The sequence below is a fragment of the Anabrus simplex genome, chromosome 3 (assembly GCF_040414725.1).
Source record: "Anabrus simplex isolate iqAnaSimp1 chromosome 3, ASM4041472v1, whole genome shotgun sequence".
NCBI lineage: Eukaryota > Metazoa > Arthropoda > Insecta > Orthoptera > Tettigoniidae > Anabrus > Anabrus simplex.
Window position 1 is genome coordinate 37386794 of NC_090267.1, and position 21152 is coordinate 37407945.

Sequence of the window (21152 nt, forward strand, 5' to 3'; positions counted from 1 at the left end):
ACAATTCCGATTTATCTTGGCACTAAGCACTTGATTTAAGACAAGATTCACTTGGAGTATGATTATTGTTATTATTATTATTAAAAATGGAAAGATGATATTTTAATTTCCACTCTTTAGAATTTAGTCACATATGTTAAATCCCGTTATGAACCACTAAGATCTGCTTTATATTGGTCGGGACAACACGGTATTCGGGACCGTACCTTCAACTTCGTACTGCCGTTAATTTTATATGGGGACACCTGTCCTCCCAAGACACATCTCACAACCTATGGCATATCGCGGCTGGGCAAATACCTCCAATGCCGGCGATTGCTAAACTATTCCTTCAAATTTGAAGTCCATTTCCTTTCATCGGAACTCTTCAAACATTTAATTCATAAAATAATCCTCGGTGCGTGGATTCTACCACTAAGAACACCGGCATATGCATTTATATCATCTTAGGCCTTGAGATTCATCTATTTCATCATTTCAAACAATACGGCTCAACTTATTTCACGCCGGATATTCGTCCCTCATGACTTCCAACTCTAAATATGGGCTCAAATCATTTTAGGCTTTTAACATATCGTGACCATTCTAATTCACGTGCCTATATCGCTTTTAAACAAAATTTTAATGGTTAAATTAAAGTCCAAAAACGTAAAATCAAAATTTTACGTAAAATCAAACTGATTACGCGAATGAAGTCATTAACGCTACATGTCATCTCCACATTGATTATTATATCTGCACTGGCTAACTCGCAAAGCACCGCCATTATTATTATTATACTTTAACTTGCACACGCCCAAATATTATTATTATTTTACTTTCCTTTGTCAACTCATAAACATTATTATTATTAGTATTTTAATGACCTTCCGTACGCAACACAAATCTTCCATACTCTGGCTTTTTCATAATCTGGCTGTCTAATAGAAATTATTCCTAATTAAATTACAAATGATCACCGCAGTGAATGAAATTCAAATAAATGGGTTAGCACAAAAAAAGAATTTAACACTTGAAATGAACTTAATTCAAAGTATTATAAACAGCATGCATTAATTGAAAGAAATATATCCCATATTTACATTATATACAACAAACAAATACTCAAAATAATTAATCTAACCCATTATTACGTTAATATAAATTAGTTCGTCCGTCTAACAAAAAAATAAAATTATGGACTCGGGAGGCGGACCATGTTAAGTAACCATAATTAATTTACACTGAACCCCGTTTAGTCGCGATAACATCCCCTAAATATCAAAATTGTGTACTCATTCCTATGTAGAATTCCATTGTCTCGTAGCGGAGGAGATATAGGCTTTACGGCCCCATGGTGATTTACACGTCCATCATGTCGCACAATACAAATTTTACACAATAAAACACTTCTGGGTGACTACCCATGATTAATACCTTATTACACTAATTTACACAAGAATACTAATAACAAAAAAAAACACTTATAGGTGCTCCTAGACCCCTGACACTCGCACAATATACTCTTCATATACGCCCGAAACACACGTCGTGACACATTACGACGAAATGTCGTTCATTTGAAACGGCGCGTATCGCGTCTTCAACCGGCACTTCCTGGTTTATTTTCAAGCCGTCTTGATCATCGCATAGCTCCTATAATTCCCTGCTCGGATAGTTATTCACCGTCTATCTTGAGGTGTTTACTTCAGGCTCCGCACACTGCCTTCCAAAGGTACTATCGGCGTTCCGTTAGTTAGTTATTATTTAAACACATGACATTCATTAAATTCAACATACAATTGTACTGATTATACACACTCGGTACTATGGATAATTTCACTGTTCGTATTCATTCTCCTAATAATTCACGTACTTTCAGCTCTAACTGACTTCGAATACGTCCCGAGGTACTGACTTACAGAGTCAACGTGTCAGAGTCTCAACTACTTCATTACGACTGACACGACTGGTGACCGATAACGACTGGTGACTGGTAAGAACTGAGTGATGTGAGGTCCGCTCGGTCACAACTGGTGACTTCAAACGACTGAGTACTGGTAGGAACTGAGTGATGTGAGGTCCGCTTCTGGACTTTTATGGACGATCTGATTTCCCGCCGGGGTCATCCGCGGTCACTTCCTGGAGAGGGGGGTTGGTTTCCTAAATTGGCATATGCAGGTGGCTTTGGATCTCTTGCTTTATCCTACTTAATACACTGGCGATACACATTCATGTGTCGTATTCTGAACTCCTATCGTTCGGTGATTATGGAAATATCACTTAATTTCTGTCCTCCACCTTTCGCGCGCTAACTCGGCGTCCCTGATGGCGTGCTCATCTCGACCAATGGCGAGATAGCGTGGGTCATTTCCACGAATTCATTACTTTAATTTATTACGATTACCATTATTCAACATGGGAACGATATCACAAAAATCCCCTCTATTCAATCATGTGGTTGGAATAATTTAATTATTGTTATCGGAGAAGCTAACTGGAGTTCACTCTGAGTTTTTCTTATGTTGGTTTATCTGCGGGCCTACGATATATTTTCTCATTGGTCAGGACTGCTTTGGTTAGTTTGAAATCTCTCCCTGTGAAACGTGGCCACTCCAAATGCCTCGGGCGTGGACGAAACCCGTACGTCATATTCTCGGTATGGGCGATGCATCTTGCTCGGCCTTGGTCCGAAATATATACTCTTTCACTTCCTTGTAGTAATTATTCTGTTGTTGTGAGCTCTAGATTTTAATCCTCTTATCTTCTGACCAGGAAACCTTCTTCCCCTTAATGACAAGCTTACGGTGGCGCCGGACTGTCGCGATCATGTGGAAATTCTCCCGTCCACACAAAACTGACACTGTATTTATTTAATATTCCAATATATCTGTATTTCTCATATCAAAATCAAATCATGAAACTAGGGCCTATCTCATCCGGGTACAATATATACATCGCTCCAGACCGACTTGCTTTTATATATATAGATAGAAGAAGTATTTTTTGTTTGTCTGCTTGTATGTGAATTTTCATGAAACTTGGTGTTAAAGTGTAGTATAAAAGCAAGTAGGATCCTAGATACACGCTGTTCAAAGCAATTCACCTGCACGGGGGTATTCAGAGAGAGCTTGAAACATTAAGTTTCGTATTTTTCACAAGTTTACTTTTAGAGGAATGCTGCTCACGAAACGTTTGTTTAGAATATCATCTCTAAACTTAGTTTCTGTACAGTGAAAAGCAAGGAAAATATCATTGGCAGTCGTGTGGAAGTTGAAGTCTACCAGCCGATGACTGACTCTATGATGTGGAGATCATACGGAAAATGATTTAAATGCCTTGTAAATTTCTCTGTAGTTAGTTAGAGATGATATTCTAACAAACATTTCGTGAGCAGCATTCCTCTAAAACTAAACTTGTGAAAAATACGAAATTTAATGTTTCAAGCTCTCTCTGAATACCCCCGTGCAGGTGAATTGCCTTGAACAGCGTGTATCTAGGATCCTACTTGCTTTTATACTACACTTTAACACCAAGCGTCATGAAAATTCACATACAAGCAGACAAACAAAAATACTTCTTCTATGTTATCTGGTATTCATATCACAAGTAAGAGATTAAAAGCAAAAATATTGCTAACAACACAGGGTTAGAGAGAGCCAGGAAACAAGTACGTCACGACAAGCCGCTGACAGAAGGAGACTGTCCACCTGCGTGCCTCAGAATATCAGTAACATCATGAGGAGCTGACCGAAAGGGGCTGTCCACCTGCGTGCCTCAGAATGTCAGTAACAACAAGAGGAGCTGACCGAAAGGGGCTGTCCACCTGCGTGCCTCATAATGTCAGTAACATCATGAGGAGCTGACAGAAAGAGGCTGTCCACCTGCATGCCTCAGAATGTCAGTAACATCAAGAGGAGCTGACAGAAGGAGGCTGTCCACCTGCGTGCCTCAGAATGTCAGTAACATCATGAGGAGCTGACAGAAAGAGGCTGTCCACCTGCATGCCTCAGAATGTCAGTAACATCAAGAGGAGCTGACAGAAGGAGGCTGTCCACCTGCGTGCCTCAGAATGTCAGTAACATCATGAGGAGCTGACAGAAAGAGGCCGTCCACCTGCATGCTGACAGAAAGAGGCTGTCCACCTGCGTGCTTCAGAATGTCAGTAACATCAAGAGGAGCTGACCGAAAAAGGCTACCCACCTGCGTGCCTCAGAATGTCAGTAACATCAAGAGGAGCTGACAGAAAGGGGCTGTCCATCTGCGTGTCTCAGAATGTCAGTAACATCAAGAGGAGCTGACAGAAAGGGGCTGTCCACCTGCGTGCCTCAGAATGTCAGTAACATCATGAGGAGCTGACAGAAAAAGGCTACCCACCTGCGTGCCTCAGAATGTCAGTAACATCAAGAGGAGCTGACAGAAAGGGGCTGTCCATCTGCGTGTCTCAGAATGTCAGTAACATCAAGAGGAGCTGACAGAAAGAGGCTGTCCACCTGCGTGCCTCAGAATGTCAGTAACATCAAGAGGAGCTGACAGAACGAGGCTGCCCACCTGCGTGCCTCAGAATGTCAGTAACATCATGAGGAGCTGACCGAAAGAGGCTACCCACCTGCGTGCCTCAGAATGTCAGTAACATCAAGAGGAGCTGACCGAAAGGGGCTGTCCACCTGCGTGCCTCATAATGTCAGTAACATCAGGGGGAGCTGACAGAAATGTAATTATACATATTTTAAGTGAATGTCCCGTCAACGAAAGATACAATAACTAGTGTAACACAGGCTTGTTTTTCAAAATCTAAACTTATACTTAGCAATGGTTTATGGTTATTATGTCTCCCACAGATACGCGCATGCGCTTTACGTCTGTTGTTAACGCTCTTCAGACAGGTACCCGGACAAAACGTATTTCGTGATAATAAAAATCATAACGTTAGAAAAAGGAAATAAGAAGTGACAAATTGTAAAATATAATAATTAAATCCCGGATGTAGTAAACTTAATGCCAACTTAAACTTAATGAAGCGAGCAGAAAATATACACTACTCTGCACAACTGCTGTGTTGTGAGATTTGCATAAATAATAGGTGTTCGTCTATAAGTTCCCTTAAAATTTATATTAGTCTCGTTACATTACGGCCGATCGGGCTAGACAATAACCAAATTTGTTTGCATTCTAACCTATTACTGCCTTAAAATCCTGAATCTAATAATTATGTATATATAAATTAATGTTATAATCACGTTCCACAAAGTTCTTCCTATCCTCAATCTTTATGCAATCCTCGTCCCGTTTCTATACTGGGTCGGATATGAAGTGAGATAAATCTTGGTAGTGAGTTTTTTACGACCTCACCTCCTCACAGGAGTTAAAGAGATGGAATGAATGACATGGTATACTGTATGATAATAGGAAGGGAGAGGGTGAAACCCGGAGCCAGCATGTAGCCTACTCCTGGTGAAGATCACCAAAGGGGCTTCCCAAGGCTTGACGTCATCATCGGACGGACGTATCACCATCAACAGCGGCATACGCCTTCATTCCAAGTGAACATTGCAGAAATGTTTGGAACTGAATCCAAAACCGGTCCACAACCAATATTTGGATCGTGAATTTTTTTGTTGCTATTTGTTCTACGTCGCACCGACACAGATAGGTCTTATGACGACGATGGGATAGGAAAGGCCTAGCAATGGGAAGGAAGCGGCCTTGGCCTTAATTAAGGTACAGCCCCAGCATTTGCGTGGTGCGAAAATGAGAAAGCACGGAAAACCATCTTCAGGGCTGCCTACAGTGGGGTTCAAACCCACTATCTCCCAGATGCATGTTCACAGCTGCACGCCCCTCGCCGCACGCCCGGTGAAGATTATTTCCACCAATGAGAATCGAACTGGCTGATCACGGTGTTAGACCATGCATAATTGACGCCTTAACGGCCATGGCCACCAGGCGGGCCTTTACGATATCCCCAATAATATTAACTTTTAAACTTTTAACTTTTAAAAATCCAGTGTTATTGCCTTTAGGTCCCGCTAACTTGAGGTCAGAGGACAAGTATTGTATCGCCTGAGATACTCAGCCCGACCAGTTTACATTAGAATATTTTAAAAAACCTTTAATATTACAGCTCTGACGGACATTGGCCTACCAAGCAAGCACTGCTCAGTCTGAAGTCCTGCAGATTACGAGATAACGCATGGTCAGTTCGGCGAATCCTCTCGGCCTTTATTCTTGGTTTTATGGACCGGGACCGCCATCTCACCGTGAACCTCGAACCAGCCCTCAGATCTAAGTGAAAATTTCTGACCTGACCGGGAGTCAAACCCGGCGCTTCTGGATGAGAAGCAGTCACGCTACCCCTAGACTACGGGGCCGTTATCATAATATTAACTGATTTTTCCTAGTGGTTTAAAGTCGCATTAATGCACACATTTTTGGCGATGCAAGGCTGGAAAAAGGATTAGGATTGGGAAGGAGCCGGCCGTTGCAGTACAGTCCCAGCATTTGCCTAGTGTGAAAGTGGGGAAACCACGCCTGCCGACAGTGGAATTCGAACTACTGTCTCCCAAATGCAAGCTCACAGCTACGCGACACTTACAGCAGGGCCCTATTAAGTAACAAGTAATGACACAGTAGCAGTATAGGTAACCTGCATGTGCAGTGGAACATGCAACTACATACAGAGACAAGCTCTTTGTGACAAATTATTTATTAGGTTCCGGTTTGTAAAATTATTATTTCCATGTTAAGAATTATGATCTTCTTTAAGCTACAGGGAATCCTCATAACTCAACCGATCCTATTAAGGCCCCCTTCATGGCTAACTGACTGTCCTGTTGGGGAACGGAGATTTCGCCTGAAAACCCCCTAGTGTCGTTTGTGGTTCACTTCTACAGCTTCTACTAGGCTCCTACTCACTAACATCAGAGTCATTCGTTGTTGTGCGCGTTCTTGGTGTCGGTCAGTGTAAGTGAACTGGTGAATACCTGCAAGTGACTCAGAGTTACGTGTGAGATTTGTGCCTCTGTGACATCACTGCACCATCTGATCTCATGTTAGTGTTTAAGTGGATAGTAATAGTCTGCCTGTGATTCTGCATTTCCTCAGTCTGTTGGTCATGAATTTATGTCAGCACAAGATTGCCATACATGTGAATATTCTATGTAACCCTTAAGTCTCCCAGTCTTTCGAAACTAGCACAAGATTAATGCATACTTCAAAATACCTTAAGTAAAAGATCATTATTAATACAATATATCTGAAGAAGACAGTTATTTAATTCATTATTTAATTAATTAATTAATTAAGTGGCTCTTGTTAATTAAATGATTCTTTCTGCTATTTATTAATCTTACATTAGTTCCGACAGATAGGAAAACTTAAAGGTCATATGAGTCCAAACGAAAAGAAATTAGCTTCAATTTTAATGAAAGGGAAATGTGTATTTTAAAAATATAAATTACTTATAAGGGAACCCGAAAGTCTGAACCTTGATATCAGGCAGTCGAAGCGATTGGGCACTAGAAGTGGGGGGCACAAAAATGTATAGACAGCATAAAGTACCCGCGTCTCTGGGATATAACGGGGAGTGTGGGGGGCGTGTGTGTGTTTTTGTTTTTGAGCGAATTTTGATAGAGATGTAAATCTTGATAGCCTACCAACTTAAGCGCGGTAATAATCGTACTGAACTGTAAAACTACTACTAAAATGTTACCATTCCTCCCCTGAAGGGGCCTCTTATACGGTGACGCTGTCTCTAAGGCTGGGAGATATGTTACGGCGAAGGAGATGCTCGGAGAAGGTGAGGGTGGGGGTTGGCGACCGTGGACTATACTAGGAACTGTCCCAGCATTCACCTTAGTGCAGGAGAAAGGAAAACCACGGAAAACCATTCTGAGGACAGCCAACGCTTGGGGCCAACCGTGAGGGCCGAGACCCACTCTGTATCTACCGACCCAGTAAAACTTTCACCAAAGGAACAATAATTACAAATGGATTACAATTAAATAGAACTACGGCGTGATTTCACACCTAAACAATAATTTATTATTTGACTACACACTAACAAAGTAACAGGCACATTGACTGAGACAGTCAGATTGACGAATGCGCGCGGCAAGCAGCTGAACTTGGCCAAAATATACCCCTGCTACCCTTCACCGCAGAACAAGCTACAGATTGCTCTGCAGGTCCCCATTACTTGCTGTACCATTCGACATTTTGGGCTAAGTATTTTTCTTAATAGTTAATTAAGGAAATTAAATGATATAAATCAGCTGAAAATGACAACAGGGTTAGTACGAATTGCTATGTTTTATAATTCCTACCTTCAGGTGGCAAAAATGGAATAAAAATGTAATGTTTTCTCCATAAAGTGTGGGGGGTGGGGGTGACGAAACAAGGCCCCACAATAATGATGCGGGGATATTTGGTCGTGTAATGAAAATTAGGACACCAACGTTTCTGTCTTTCTACCAAAAACATCATCAGCGTTAGTAATCGTATAAACCTGGCATATCGCCTTCCACAAATAACGTAACTCAAGGTGAGAAGTCCATGCTAAAAATGAAATTTGTATTCATTAATTATTACATAATAAGGAAATAATCTACCGGTAGAAGATATCCCTGATTTGCTAAGAATACAGCCGTCACCTATGTAGACTGTATTCGTATGGTTAAAAATTTCTATTGCATTTTTAATAATTCAACTTGCAAAATGCTCCTCCATACAAAGGACAGTAATTTAATAATAATAATAATAATAATAATAATAATAATAATAATAACAAGAAGAAGAAGAAGAATACCGGGCGAGTTCGCCATGCGCTTAGAGGCGTGCGGGTGCGAGCTTGCATCCGGCAGATCGTGGGTTCGAATCCCACTGTCGGCAGCCCTGAAGATGGTTTTCCGTGGTTTCCCATTTTCACACCAGGCAAATGGTGGGGCTGTACCTTAATTAAGGCCACGGCCGCTTCCTTCCAACTCCTAGGCCCTTCCTATCCCATCGTCGCCGTAAGACCTATCTGTGTCGGTGCGACGTAAAGCCCGTAGCAAAAAAAATACTAATAATAATAATAATAATAATAATAATAATAATAATAATAATAATAATACGGTTCCTTGACTGAATGACCAGCATCGAGGTCTTCCGTTCAAAGGTCCCTAGTTTGTTTCCCGGGGAATTGACTCCTTATGGTAAATTCCTCTGACTCGAGAACTGGGTGTTTGTATTTTTCTCAATGTGTTGCTCTTCATATACACACCGAATTTGCAGAGGATCTGGAGAAATCGCAGAATTATAGGGACACACACTTGGAAAACGAGTACAAGATAAAAAGAAATAAATCCAAAACAAAAGTAATGGTGGTGTAGTGGTTAGAGTGATTAACTGCCACTCACGGAGGTCCGGGTTCGATTTCAGGCTCTGCCACGAAATTTGACAAGTGGTACGAGGGCTGGAACAGGTCCACTCAGGCTCGGGAGGTCAGCTAAGTAGAAAGTTTTCGACTGCCACCTCAGCCTTCCTCAAAGTGGTGTTCCATAGTTTCGCGCTCTGAAATGATGTGTTCCATTAGACATTTCTCCTCCAGTTTCCTGGTTTCATTTGGTGGCCGCGACTAAGAGTTCGTATACACAATATTAGTTGTTAATGGATTAACCTGACAACTGGAGAACGATAACATTTCTTCTGGGCTGTGCGAAAAACATTTGCCTACAAATAGAAATATAGCTTTAACTAAGATCTCTGAATCGTTTGAAATGTGACACACAAAGTTATTCGCAATTTCCTGTGATTTATTATTAAACACGTCAACTCACTCAATCTCGTTAAGGATTAATGATCGAATCAGCAGAGTGTTGTATTTTAAAACCTGCCATTGGTATGTTTACAATGCAAAATGAAGGGAAAATACATTGCTGTATTACTACGTCCTCTTTTTTGACAGATTCAAATCCGTTCAAATCATTTATTCGTTTCAGTCAGGATATTGATAAGATTACAAAGCATTAACCAGAAACTAAATAACTCTTACCGAAGGTTCAAATATTTAAGTATCTGGAATTTATATTAGGGGATTTAGGTGTTACGTTTAGGAATACAAATGCATCGTTAAATAAATCATGTTCAGGGATGATGTTTTAAATATTTACTAGTAAACCCGTGCGGAGCTTTCGTACATCACCTCCCTTGTATTATATTAAATATTTACTACTAGGCTTGGTACGTTTAAGTCATGAAGTATCACGTTAAGGTATAAATAATTTAACAGAAATCAACGCACAGAATCAGAACACACAGTACTTCTAAAAATCAGCAAACTACTTCAAAAGTAGGCCTAAACAGTCAAAAATCAACTGGACATATACAGAGTGTATCAGAACTTACCGACAAAAAAAATCAGGGATGTTCTTCGTGTTACTTTAAGAACAATGGTGCAATCGGATTGGTGGAGAAAATTTTTATTTTCCAGGAAGTAAGGTTACATTGTTTCTTCCGGGCGCGGGATTCAAATAGACGAACGTGCCGTATTTGCTATGCCAGAGAGCCAGCCGCTGCCTGTTGCTGTGCGTCACAGGGAGAAGGGAAGGGAGGGGAAGTGGTAAGTGGGAGACAGAGGTAATGCTCGATGCTAATGCAGAAGTTTCTCGTTCGTTTCACATAGTCGCTTCCTAGCCCCAGTTTGTTGTGCACAAATTGACTACTAAGCGAACCCCTTAGACAGAGAAGATGAACTTGTACGAAGAATACAGACAGCCTTCTAGGTTCTTCGCGACACACAACACATCCTGAACAGAGTCAAAGGTCACTACTACACCCTTGTGAGATGTGCATCGAAGTAGGAGGGGGCATATTGAATATCTACCGTAATCAAACCATTGAGCGTATTGTTTGCTACCGAGTGAGTTGGCCGTGCGGTTAGGGGCGCGCAGCTATGTGTTCGCATCTGGGAGATAGTCTGATGGGTTCGAATCCCACTGTCGGCAGCTCAGAAGATGATTTTCCGTGGTATTTCATTTTCACACCAGGCAAATGGTGGGGCTGTACCTTAACTAATGCCACGGCGCTTCCTTCCCACTCCCAGCCCTTTCCTGCCCTATCGTCGCCATGAAGCCTATCTATGATGCGGCATAAAGCAACTTGAAAAAAATCCACTGTTCTAGCCCTTCAGGCAAGCAACTCAATGTTCAAGTCATCATAGGGATATGAGCTACGAATTTTATGTAAATAAAATACAATAAAATATGAGAGTATATTATCTATTTATTGCTAAAAATTACAATCCTTTTTTCATCATATCTGGTCGATTAGATTAGCAATTTTTCTTTGTCTATCACTAAGAGCGCTAATATGAGTCAATGCAGAGTTTTACTTGAGCCCTTATAACTACATTCGGTGTGGATAATTTTCAAAAATCAAAAAATTCCTGAGGATGTTGAACAAAGGAGCAGATCACAGAAATAATTGTGTAAATAAGTTAATTAGGCAAGGACTTATAAGAAGACAAGTAAAGAAATAAACCCCTTATCCCTGCAAATCTCGGCACAATTGAGTAAATTGCTTAATGTTACGTTTTTCATAGTATGGGGACCACTACCCTGTCTTCCAGGAAGTTTTTGACATTAAAAAGGAGCTTCTGGGAAATTTTCAGTGACTAAAAGCTATCGGATATTTACGTTGCAGTGAGCTCTACTCCTCTTTTTCTGAGCAATAATACAGAGAAACTTCTGTAATGAGTGCTAGCAGAAATGTGTTCATTGGTGAAAAATATGGCACTAGACCGTGGCTGGTATCATAAAAGTACTCCCTTCTTCCGAAGCCCTTCTGGGGAATTTTTATGACTCCTGCTAACTAGAGCACTGCGAAATATTGCTGTTAGTGCTCTGTTAGTTAACCGAGAAATTATTCAAATCGGTCAATCACCGCATGGTTTATAGTCAACACTGGTCTATGTTTGTGAGATCTTGCCCGCGGCAAGACGGAGACAACAAGTGTTTGCTGTCTGTGTGTGTTTGTGCAAGCGTTAATCTCCGCCTCATTGTACTGCACATGGTAGTCTGTTCAATATATATCAGTCGAGTCCTCTTCATCATGGTAACATATTTATTAGGACACGGAACACATTACAAAATCGATGCTTTTTAATAAATCCACGAAAGGGATAATGAAGAGCTACTCCATTGTGACTAGGGGTGAACGGTGAAACGAACACAAAATTGCAAAGCTTCTAACACAAAACAAAAGCTCTGCAAATGCAGTACAGTAGTTATCAGACTAGAAAGGAGTGCGAGATATTTAGAAAGGGAACACGGACAACTTAGTTGAAATACAAATGAAACATGCGACGTGACAAATTGATAAATTAATACACTATGGAGTTAAAATTTGTACCATGTGCATGCATAAGTTCTTTCCGATTTTTGTGGTACAAAAAACGAATGCTTTTCAAGGGAAATTCATTTTTTGATTATTCCAACTTTCAGGTAAGTTAGAAATACCATGACAGAAAAACTGCTTTTCTTTTGTGGCAAACCATTCGTCGAGCCATTTTCCAAATTCCCTGAAATTTCTGAAGTGCTGCTCTCCGAGCGCGTGCCCCATTGATGCGAAGGGTTGATAGACGGTGCCGGATCGGCTCAGTACGGCGGGTGCGGAAGGATGTCCCAACCAAGCGATTTCAAAGTGTTTTTCACTGGTTTTCCTGTGTGAGACGGCACATTATCGTCTGACAAAATCACTTTGCCATGTCTTCTGGCCCATTCTGGTCGTCTTTCGATCAATGTGTGATTTAAATTAATCATTTGTCGGCGATAGCGTTGTGCATTAACGGTTTCGCCGGGCTTCGAGAGTTTGTAATACACACTACCACTATCAGAGCGCGCACTGTTTCTCACATTGCAATCACCACGTTCAAATTGTCGAAACCATGTCTAACATGTTCTAATCGATAGAGCGTGTTCACCATACGTTTCTACCAGCAAACGACGACTTTCCACAACTCTTTTCTTTTGCTGCAAATGTTCTTTTTCAGGCACAAACGCCGACATGATCACTGAACGATACAACAAAGACGCTAGTGTTTGGCGGACTCAACTTGAGTGTGTTGGTAGGTTAATGTCAGCCGAAAAAACTGACGTATGTGTCAAATTCATACGCTGCGTATTGTTCGATAGCGCCATCTCTAAGTGGAACCGAAAAGACTTATACACCTGGTACAATAGAAGTTCATTTAACGAACTTTCATTCCGCGTATTGTTAGTTTTGTATCTACTCTTCAAACATATCTCTTATAGTTTTGTCCCTGAGTGTTAATGTTCTGAAGCACAGGTTCAATCCTTAAAGGCTAATTATTGTTTTAAGAATTTTTGAACTAAATTAATTTGAGAGCAGAAAATTGATTAATTTAGTTACGGGTTTATTTCAATTTCTCTTCAAGCCAACTCTTCGGATTTGAAGCAGCAATTTGATATTGACACTTTGTTGATATGTAAGTACTTTTATACAGAGTGTAACTGAAAAAAGATACGTCCCTGTAACAGGTGACAGAAGAGACAATTCTACGCAAACGTTTGTTTTTGTTGTTTATGTTGTTGTTGATGATGTTTGAGGCAGCTCTCCATGTCACCCTATCCTGTGCTAACCTTTTCATTTCTACGTAACTGCTGCATTCTACATCTGCTCTAATCTGCTTGCCATTTCATACCTTGGTCTACCCCTACCGTTCTTACCACCTAAACTTCCCTCTGAAACCAATTGCATGAGTCCTGGGTGTCTTATCATCTCGACAAATTTAGCCAAAACGATCTCCTCTCACCAGTTCGATTCAGTATCCCTTCATTAGTGATTCGACCTATCCATCTCACCTTCAGCATTCTTCTGTAAGACCACATTTCAAAAGCTTCTATTCTCTTTCTTTCTGAGCTAGTTATTGTCCACGTTTCACTTCCATACAATGCCACGCTCCAGACGAATGTCTTTAAAAACAAGTTTCTTTTATTAAGAAAGGTCTTCCTTGATTGTGCTAGTCTGCATTTTATGTCTTCCTTCCTTCCTTCCTTCCTTCCTTCCTTCCTTCCTTCCTTCCTTCCTTCCTTCCCTTCCTTCCTTCTTTCTGCCATCCTTAGTTATTTTACTACCCAAGTAACAATATTCATCTACTTCATTTCCTAATCTAATATTTCATGCATCACCTGACTTCGTACGACCGCACTCCATTACATTTGTTTTGGACGTAGTTATTTTAATCTTGTACTCCTTGCCCAAGACTCTGCCCATGTCATTCAGCAGTTTCTCCAGATCTTCTGCAATCTCAGATAAAAAAAACCATATCATCGTAAATCTCAGGGTTTTAATTTCCTCTCCTCAGATTGTGATTCACTTCCCAAATTCCTCTTTTATTTCCTTTACTACCTGTTATATCTAACCATTGAAAAGGGGAGGGGACCTATGTAAAAAAATTGTCAGCTATCTTTAAATATAGAACAGTTAATGTGTTCTTTTAGATGTAGCTAGAGGAGGTTGCTGCTATATTTTGTTTTATGTCGCAAAGACACAGATAGATCTTATGGTGACGATGGGATAGGAAAGGCCTAGGAATGGAAGTAAGTGGCCGTGGCCTTAATTAAGGTACATACCCAGCATTTTCCTGGTGTGAGAATGCGACACCACGGAAAACCATCTTCAGGGCGGCCGACAGTTTGGTTCGAACCCACTATCTCCCGGATGCAAGCTCACAGCGCATGGAAAACTCGCCCGGTAGAGGAGGTTTATGCTTACAGCTTCATCCATCAAGTTCATTCCTAACTTAGCTTTTATCTTCTCATTCCGAGTACCCTCCTGCAATTGTTTCCACCTGTTTGTACCAGCAATCGTTCTCGCTACTTTCATGTCTGTTACTTCTAACTTATGAGTAAAATATCCTGAGCTCACCCAGCTGTCACTGCCGTAACAACTGTGTTTTAAGCTGTTGTTAGAGTTACGTTAATGATCTCTCTCCACCGGGCGAGTTATCCTCAGGTGTCGGTACGACGTAAAACAAATCATTAATCATCGCCCCGGAGGAGTGCGACAGGCTTCGGCAGCCGGCACAATCCCTATCCTCGCCACTAGATGGGGGCTTCATTAATTCCATTGGAATGAGAACAGACTGCTATTATTGATTTTCCTGTGTTTCTTAATCCCTTTACATTCCACGGTTGATTTTTCTCTCGGACTCAGGGAGGGATCCCACCTCTACCGCCTCAACGGCAGTGTCCTCGAGCGTGAGATTTTGGGTTGGGGATACAACTGGAGAGGAGGACTAGTAACTCGCCCAGGCGGCCTCATCTGCTACGTCGAACAGGGGCCTTGTAAGGGGGTGGGAAGTTCGGAATGGACAGACAAAGAAGCGGCCGTGGCCTTAAGTTAGGTGCGGGCTTCATTCATTCCATTCCTGACCCGGTCAAACGACTGGAACAGGCTGCGGATTTTCATTCCCATATACAAATAAGTACCGTAGTTATGAACGTGTAATGTACGCCCCTGCAGGCTTGCGCTATCTGATAACGTCTTTGGCTAGCGCTCGCAACAGGTAATTCCCGCGCACGCAGAACTATCAGCCAAGTTTTGATCTTGACACACCTTATTTAGAACATTGGACAGGATAAATCACAACTGTTGTTGACGTTCTGTTTAGCAGAGGAGAGTATCCGGTAACTACTGACTTCTCAAAAACATTTACCGAAGTTGTGCGATTTATTTTCTCCTAAACTAATTAAGATAGTTGTAAATTTTTTAAAAATGCTTTCTTCAAATATCTTCCACCATCTGTTCAAATGATGTACCTTATTTCAATTTTACCCAGTATATTTAAATTTACAATGTTGTTTCAGTCACACATCCTAGGTTTTGAAATTGTTGCTGACGTGAGCGTTACTGAGAAAATAGTATGTCCTACCTGTATGGTGGAGTATTGGAGGATGCGATTTACATAGCTTACAAAGGGGAACATATTGACACCGTAAGTTAAAAGATTGAACAATGGGGAATGAAAGTCAGTGCAGAGAATAGCAAAAATGATTAGAGCAAAAAGGGAAGGAAGATGTGGTATAAAAACTGGAGGCAAGGATCTATAAGTAGTAGATCACTTTTAAGTACTTGGGGAGTGAGTTAATGGCAAATGGTAGAGTGAATGTAGAAAACAGCAGCGGAATACAAATGGGAAGTGGTTTCAACTGCAGAGTGACAAATCTGCTGCAGAATAAATAAGGCTAAGGATATAATATAAAAGACGTATTTTATCCCTGTAAGCGACGTATATGGAAGAGATCTGGCCTATGACGACACCAGAGGGCGCTTGTCTTCTTACGGAGCGATTTGTCCTGGAACATTTTTGTTTCAATTCCCTTGTGAGAAGTGATCACAAGAAGAGATGAAAGCCGTATCCAGGCAGCTGAAATGAGGTTTTTGAGGAGCATGGTTCAGAAGATTGGAAGGGAACAGAGTTACAAGTGAGGACACAAGGAAAGCGGTGGAGGCAGGGAGAGTTGGCCGTGCAGTTAGGCAAGCGCAGCTGTGAGGTTGTATCCGGGAGATAGTGGCTTCTAATCCCAGTGCTGACAGCCCTCAAGATAGTTTTCTGTGGTTTTCTATATCCACACCAGGCTGTAACTAGTACTTTCCTAGACATGATACTGTACAGGCTTTTGGACTTATGCCATGTCAAGAAAATAAGGTGAAATTCTTTACGTTTCGCAGAGAACTGTGCTCTGCGTCATCAGAAGGAAATCTCGACTATCCACTAGAAAGGCTTCTTAAACAATGACTCTTCTAAATTTAGACGTTATAATAAAAGTGGAAATGGTACGTTCACTCGCCACCAGATGGCTCCCCAGACGTGGCACAGCGCTAGCGTTTGAAGCGGAAGCTGACCGAAACATCAGAATCAGTCTAAGAATTTCACATAACATGTGTACGTAACATATGACATTGACATAAGCCTGGAATGAAACATCTGGCGATGAGGAACGTACGAATTTGGAAAACACCGAGATGATATAACAATAGTGAAGGGACAGCGAAGGGCACTACCTACGTAAATTCTTAATGGCTGGCAACCAGGTATTACTTAATTGATAGCCAGTGTCCCTGTTGAAATTATTAGGATTTCTACGTATTTCCACAGCTTCCCGTATAATCCTGGACCTCTAGTGTCTAGTGTGGGTAAGAGCTCAAGCATCCTGGAACATGACACCATGACCCGACGATAGAGCGTGCTCAGCTATGGCCGATTTGTCTGGTTGTTTGACACGAATATTACGTTCATGTTCCTTGATACCGGTACCAATGGACCGCCATGTTTGGCTGATGTATACCGCACCGCAAGTACAGGGAATTTCATATACCCCAGGATGTAAAAGTGGGGACAATTTGTCCTTGGGTTTACTCAGACTGTGAGCAATTTTTATGGCGGTGCCAAACACGGTTTTTTATTGTTTTTGCGGAGGACCTTGGCAATTCGATCTGTGGTGTTGTGAATTTAAGGCAAGTAGGCAGTTCCCTTCACTTCTTCCTTCTGTGAGCTTTTGCTTGGTCGTTTCTCTATGTATCTGCAAATCGCTGTAACCAATACCCTTGAACGCGACTTTGAGCGTGTCCATTTCAATCTGGATATTTGATGCTCACAAATTCGTCTCGCCCTCTTGGCGAGTGCCGTGAGAATGCCTTGCTTTTGTGCTGGATGGTGGAGAAAATCTGCATGAAAACAGCGATTTGTGTGGGTAGGCTTACGATAGATGGCAACATTGTAGTTTCCTATCGTTTCGTTCTCATAAGACCTATCTGTGTCGATCCGACGTAAAGCAAATTGTAAAAAAGAAGAAGGAAAAACGAAGGAAGCGGTGGAGAAGGTGAATGAGAAGATAGAGAGGAGAGGAACAGTTTGAGATGGTTCAGACATTCCAAATGGATTAGCAGAGAAAGGATGATAAAACCGATTTTCGAACTGCAGGAGGCGATACATGAACTGGGCTGTACTAGTGAATGAAAACTGATGAATGTACCAAGAACAAAAAGAGAAACCATATAAGACCCAAACTGCAGAAGGAAAATGATGATGATGAAAAGAAAGGGAGTTCATAGGTAATTACTGGTGCAGTGCAATGTTCCTTCGCCGGGTGAGTTGGCGGTGCGGTTAGGAGCGGGCAGCTGTGAGCTCGCTTCCGGGAGATAGTGGTCGTCAGCCCTGAAGATGGTTTTCCGTGGTTTCTCATTTTCACACCAGGCAAATGCTGGGGCTGTACATTAATTAAGGCCACGTCCGCTTCCTTCCCATTCCTAGCCCTTCCTGTCCCATCGTCGCCATAAGACCTATCTGTGTCGGTGCGACATAAAGCAACTAGCAACCTTCCTTCCTCCGCTATAGCTAAGTCGAGTGTCGGCCTCCACCTAACACTGGTAGTTGGAATTTTTAAGGACGGAAAAGAAGTCCAATCGGCACTCTAGGTCGTACGATCTCACTAAGTGTAACATCTGGGTAACACATTCAGTGTTTATTAAATCACCCAACAGAGGTCTGGTTTCTTTGCCATCTGGCACAGTTAAAAAGAACGCTCAATTTGACATCAAGCATACTAAATGACTCCAAAATATATACCGCACTGTAGCCGAAATAAAATTATCATTAGTATTATCGTTACAGAGATATCCGTGGAGCAGAAAGAGGTGAAAGAAGGTGCTGGGATGAATGGGTCTATCTACAATACCAAAATTAATTTAAAATTTGAACTGAAAGTTGTATTTCTTCAAAAACCACAAAACAATTTTCCACTTGGAGAAAATAACAATGATATCTCAGGTACAGCACCAAACAAGGGTGGAACACCCCAGAATAGGGAGTTAAACAATTTTGGGCTTCAAGCCGTCGATTTACAAGTTCTGAGCTACAAGCTCAAGCTTACCAAATTTACAATTCAAAATGAGGAATAATTAGTCAAGGGCAGAAATCCCCTAATTCAAGGTCACTTGCTCCAAAAATTACAATCTCTAGCCTTCCAGAGGCACCCCTCACTATTACCAAAACTTAGTAAAGAGCTTGCATGCTCTCAATTTCTTACAGCCTACTCAAGGCAGCATTACATCCAAGTCTTACAATTTCTGGCCTCACACGGCATGATTTACAAATGGAAATAATTTGACACAGGGGTATCTAGTACCCAACCTACTGGGCCTTTGAGGAAAAGAACAGGTTAAAAATGGCAAGAATACAAACTGAATGGAGGCGCACACTTGCGCTCCTAGATAATGAAATTTTAAAACCCTAACAGGGCTCTGGGCCCGACGAAACATGGGATAGTCCCAAGCTGCTGAGGTGACTCGCATGGAAATAAATTTAATACATTACAGTAAGAAAACAGTTACGAAATAGTAGTCACCTCAAACCAAGATGAAGTGGAGCTCGAGAGGGTAACTCACTCTCTATCCCCGATTTACAGTTAAAGACTTTATGAAGTCTTACATCAGCCGAAAAAAAATTACATTTTAGAAAAGTTTTGTTACATAGTTAAGAATTCGGACCTTCCCCTCGGATAAGTCTGCGGAGGTAGCTACAGAAAAGAGAATTCAAGTGGCCATTACCTGGCTGATGTACTGCCTGTCGAAGAATGAGGCGTCCCGCCTCCTGCCTTAACAAACACACACTCAGAAAGACGACGATCAAGAGACAAGGAAACCTGAAAAGCCGCAACGTATATACCCTCAGGTCCGAGATGATTCTGGGCTAATCCGGACACACCCTCTCATTTTTATTGGCTGAACCCGAAAGTTGCACTCAAAACCGAACAAGAAGCCTGTGACAGGCTGAAAATTAATTCAGGAAATTTTCATTGGCCAGATTCAAAACTACCGGAATGCGACAGAAGTGTTGCAAACCCAGAATTACATATAAAAACAAATGAAAGTTGAGAAAATCTATAAACAGAAAATTTCTTTCAATAACAACTTCCTTTACCTTGCGCCAGAGTGCATGACCATAGTTTTTTGGTAGTGACATCTGTGTAAAAATGCCCAAACTTCTTGATGTACGGCAAAAACAAAACCAAGAGAAATCCAATCAGTTTAGGGAACTTCGCAATAACACAATTACTTAATATTTCAATAGTGACATCTTCTGATTAAAGTCTCAACTACTGTATATATAGTAGCAATTTCACATTTTGGTCGGTAGATGAGTTCATTAAGGCGCTTATTTTGAATGTGTGGAGTTGAGGTGTACCTCCCGGTACAATTATTATTATTATTATTATTATTATTATTATTATTATTATTATTATTATTATTATTATTATTACGACCAACTATGGACCAAGTACACAACTCTTCATTACTTCAGTTTTCCTTGACACAATTATTCCTTCATTCTCTTGCTTATAGCTTCTTTCTTTTCAGCCGTTCAATGCTATTTCTTCTTGGTCACTGTTTCTGGCTCTAGGAATCCCTCAAATGTGTATATCTTTTTTTTTTCAAAAGTGGTTCTTTTGTGGATATCTTCACCCACGATTTCCATTTCTTGCAGATCCTTCTTGGTGTTAAGACACCATTTATCATAAGTGTTACCTTTCATATTGGATTTGTTGAAATGATTAAAAAATCTTATTGGGTCTGTCGACGGGCATTCCTAAGATATGTACAAATAATATAACCCTTCGTTTGCGTATTGTATCTGAAATCCTGTTGCATGTCTTATATACTTCTTTGTTACTGCGTAATCGGTTTTTTCAGGCATGCTTATAGTGTTTTAATTTGGATTTGAAATTTTCGTGTGTCTAACAGACTGGGAAGTTTTTATTGCATTTAATAAGTCGACACTGGAAAATATCATTTCTTAATTTTAAAAAATCGGTAGGTGTCAGCAAATTATTTTGGTCCGAGAATTTTTCTTAAAATCTTAATTTCCTTCTTCTTGATTTCTTCAGTGTCTTTTCTGGTTGTTCATCCTAGGGATTCTGAAGCACAGAGGATTACTGTCTGACAGTGTCGTAGTTTAGTCCTAATATCAATCGCTTTCTTGTTGTATGTGTTTTTCGTAAGGTAGAATGCAAGCTCCATTCTTCCGGCTCTCTCGCGGTTTCCTTCTTTATCGAGCCCGTTAGGCTGAAGTATCTCACTAAGGTACTTGAATTTAACAACTTTATTTGTGT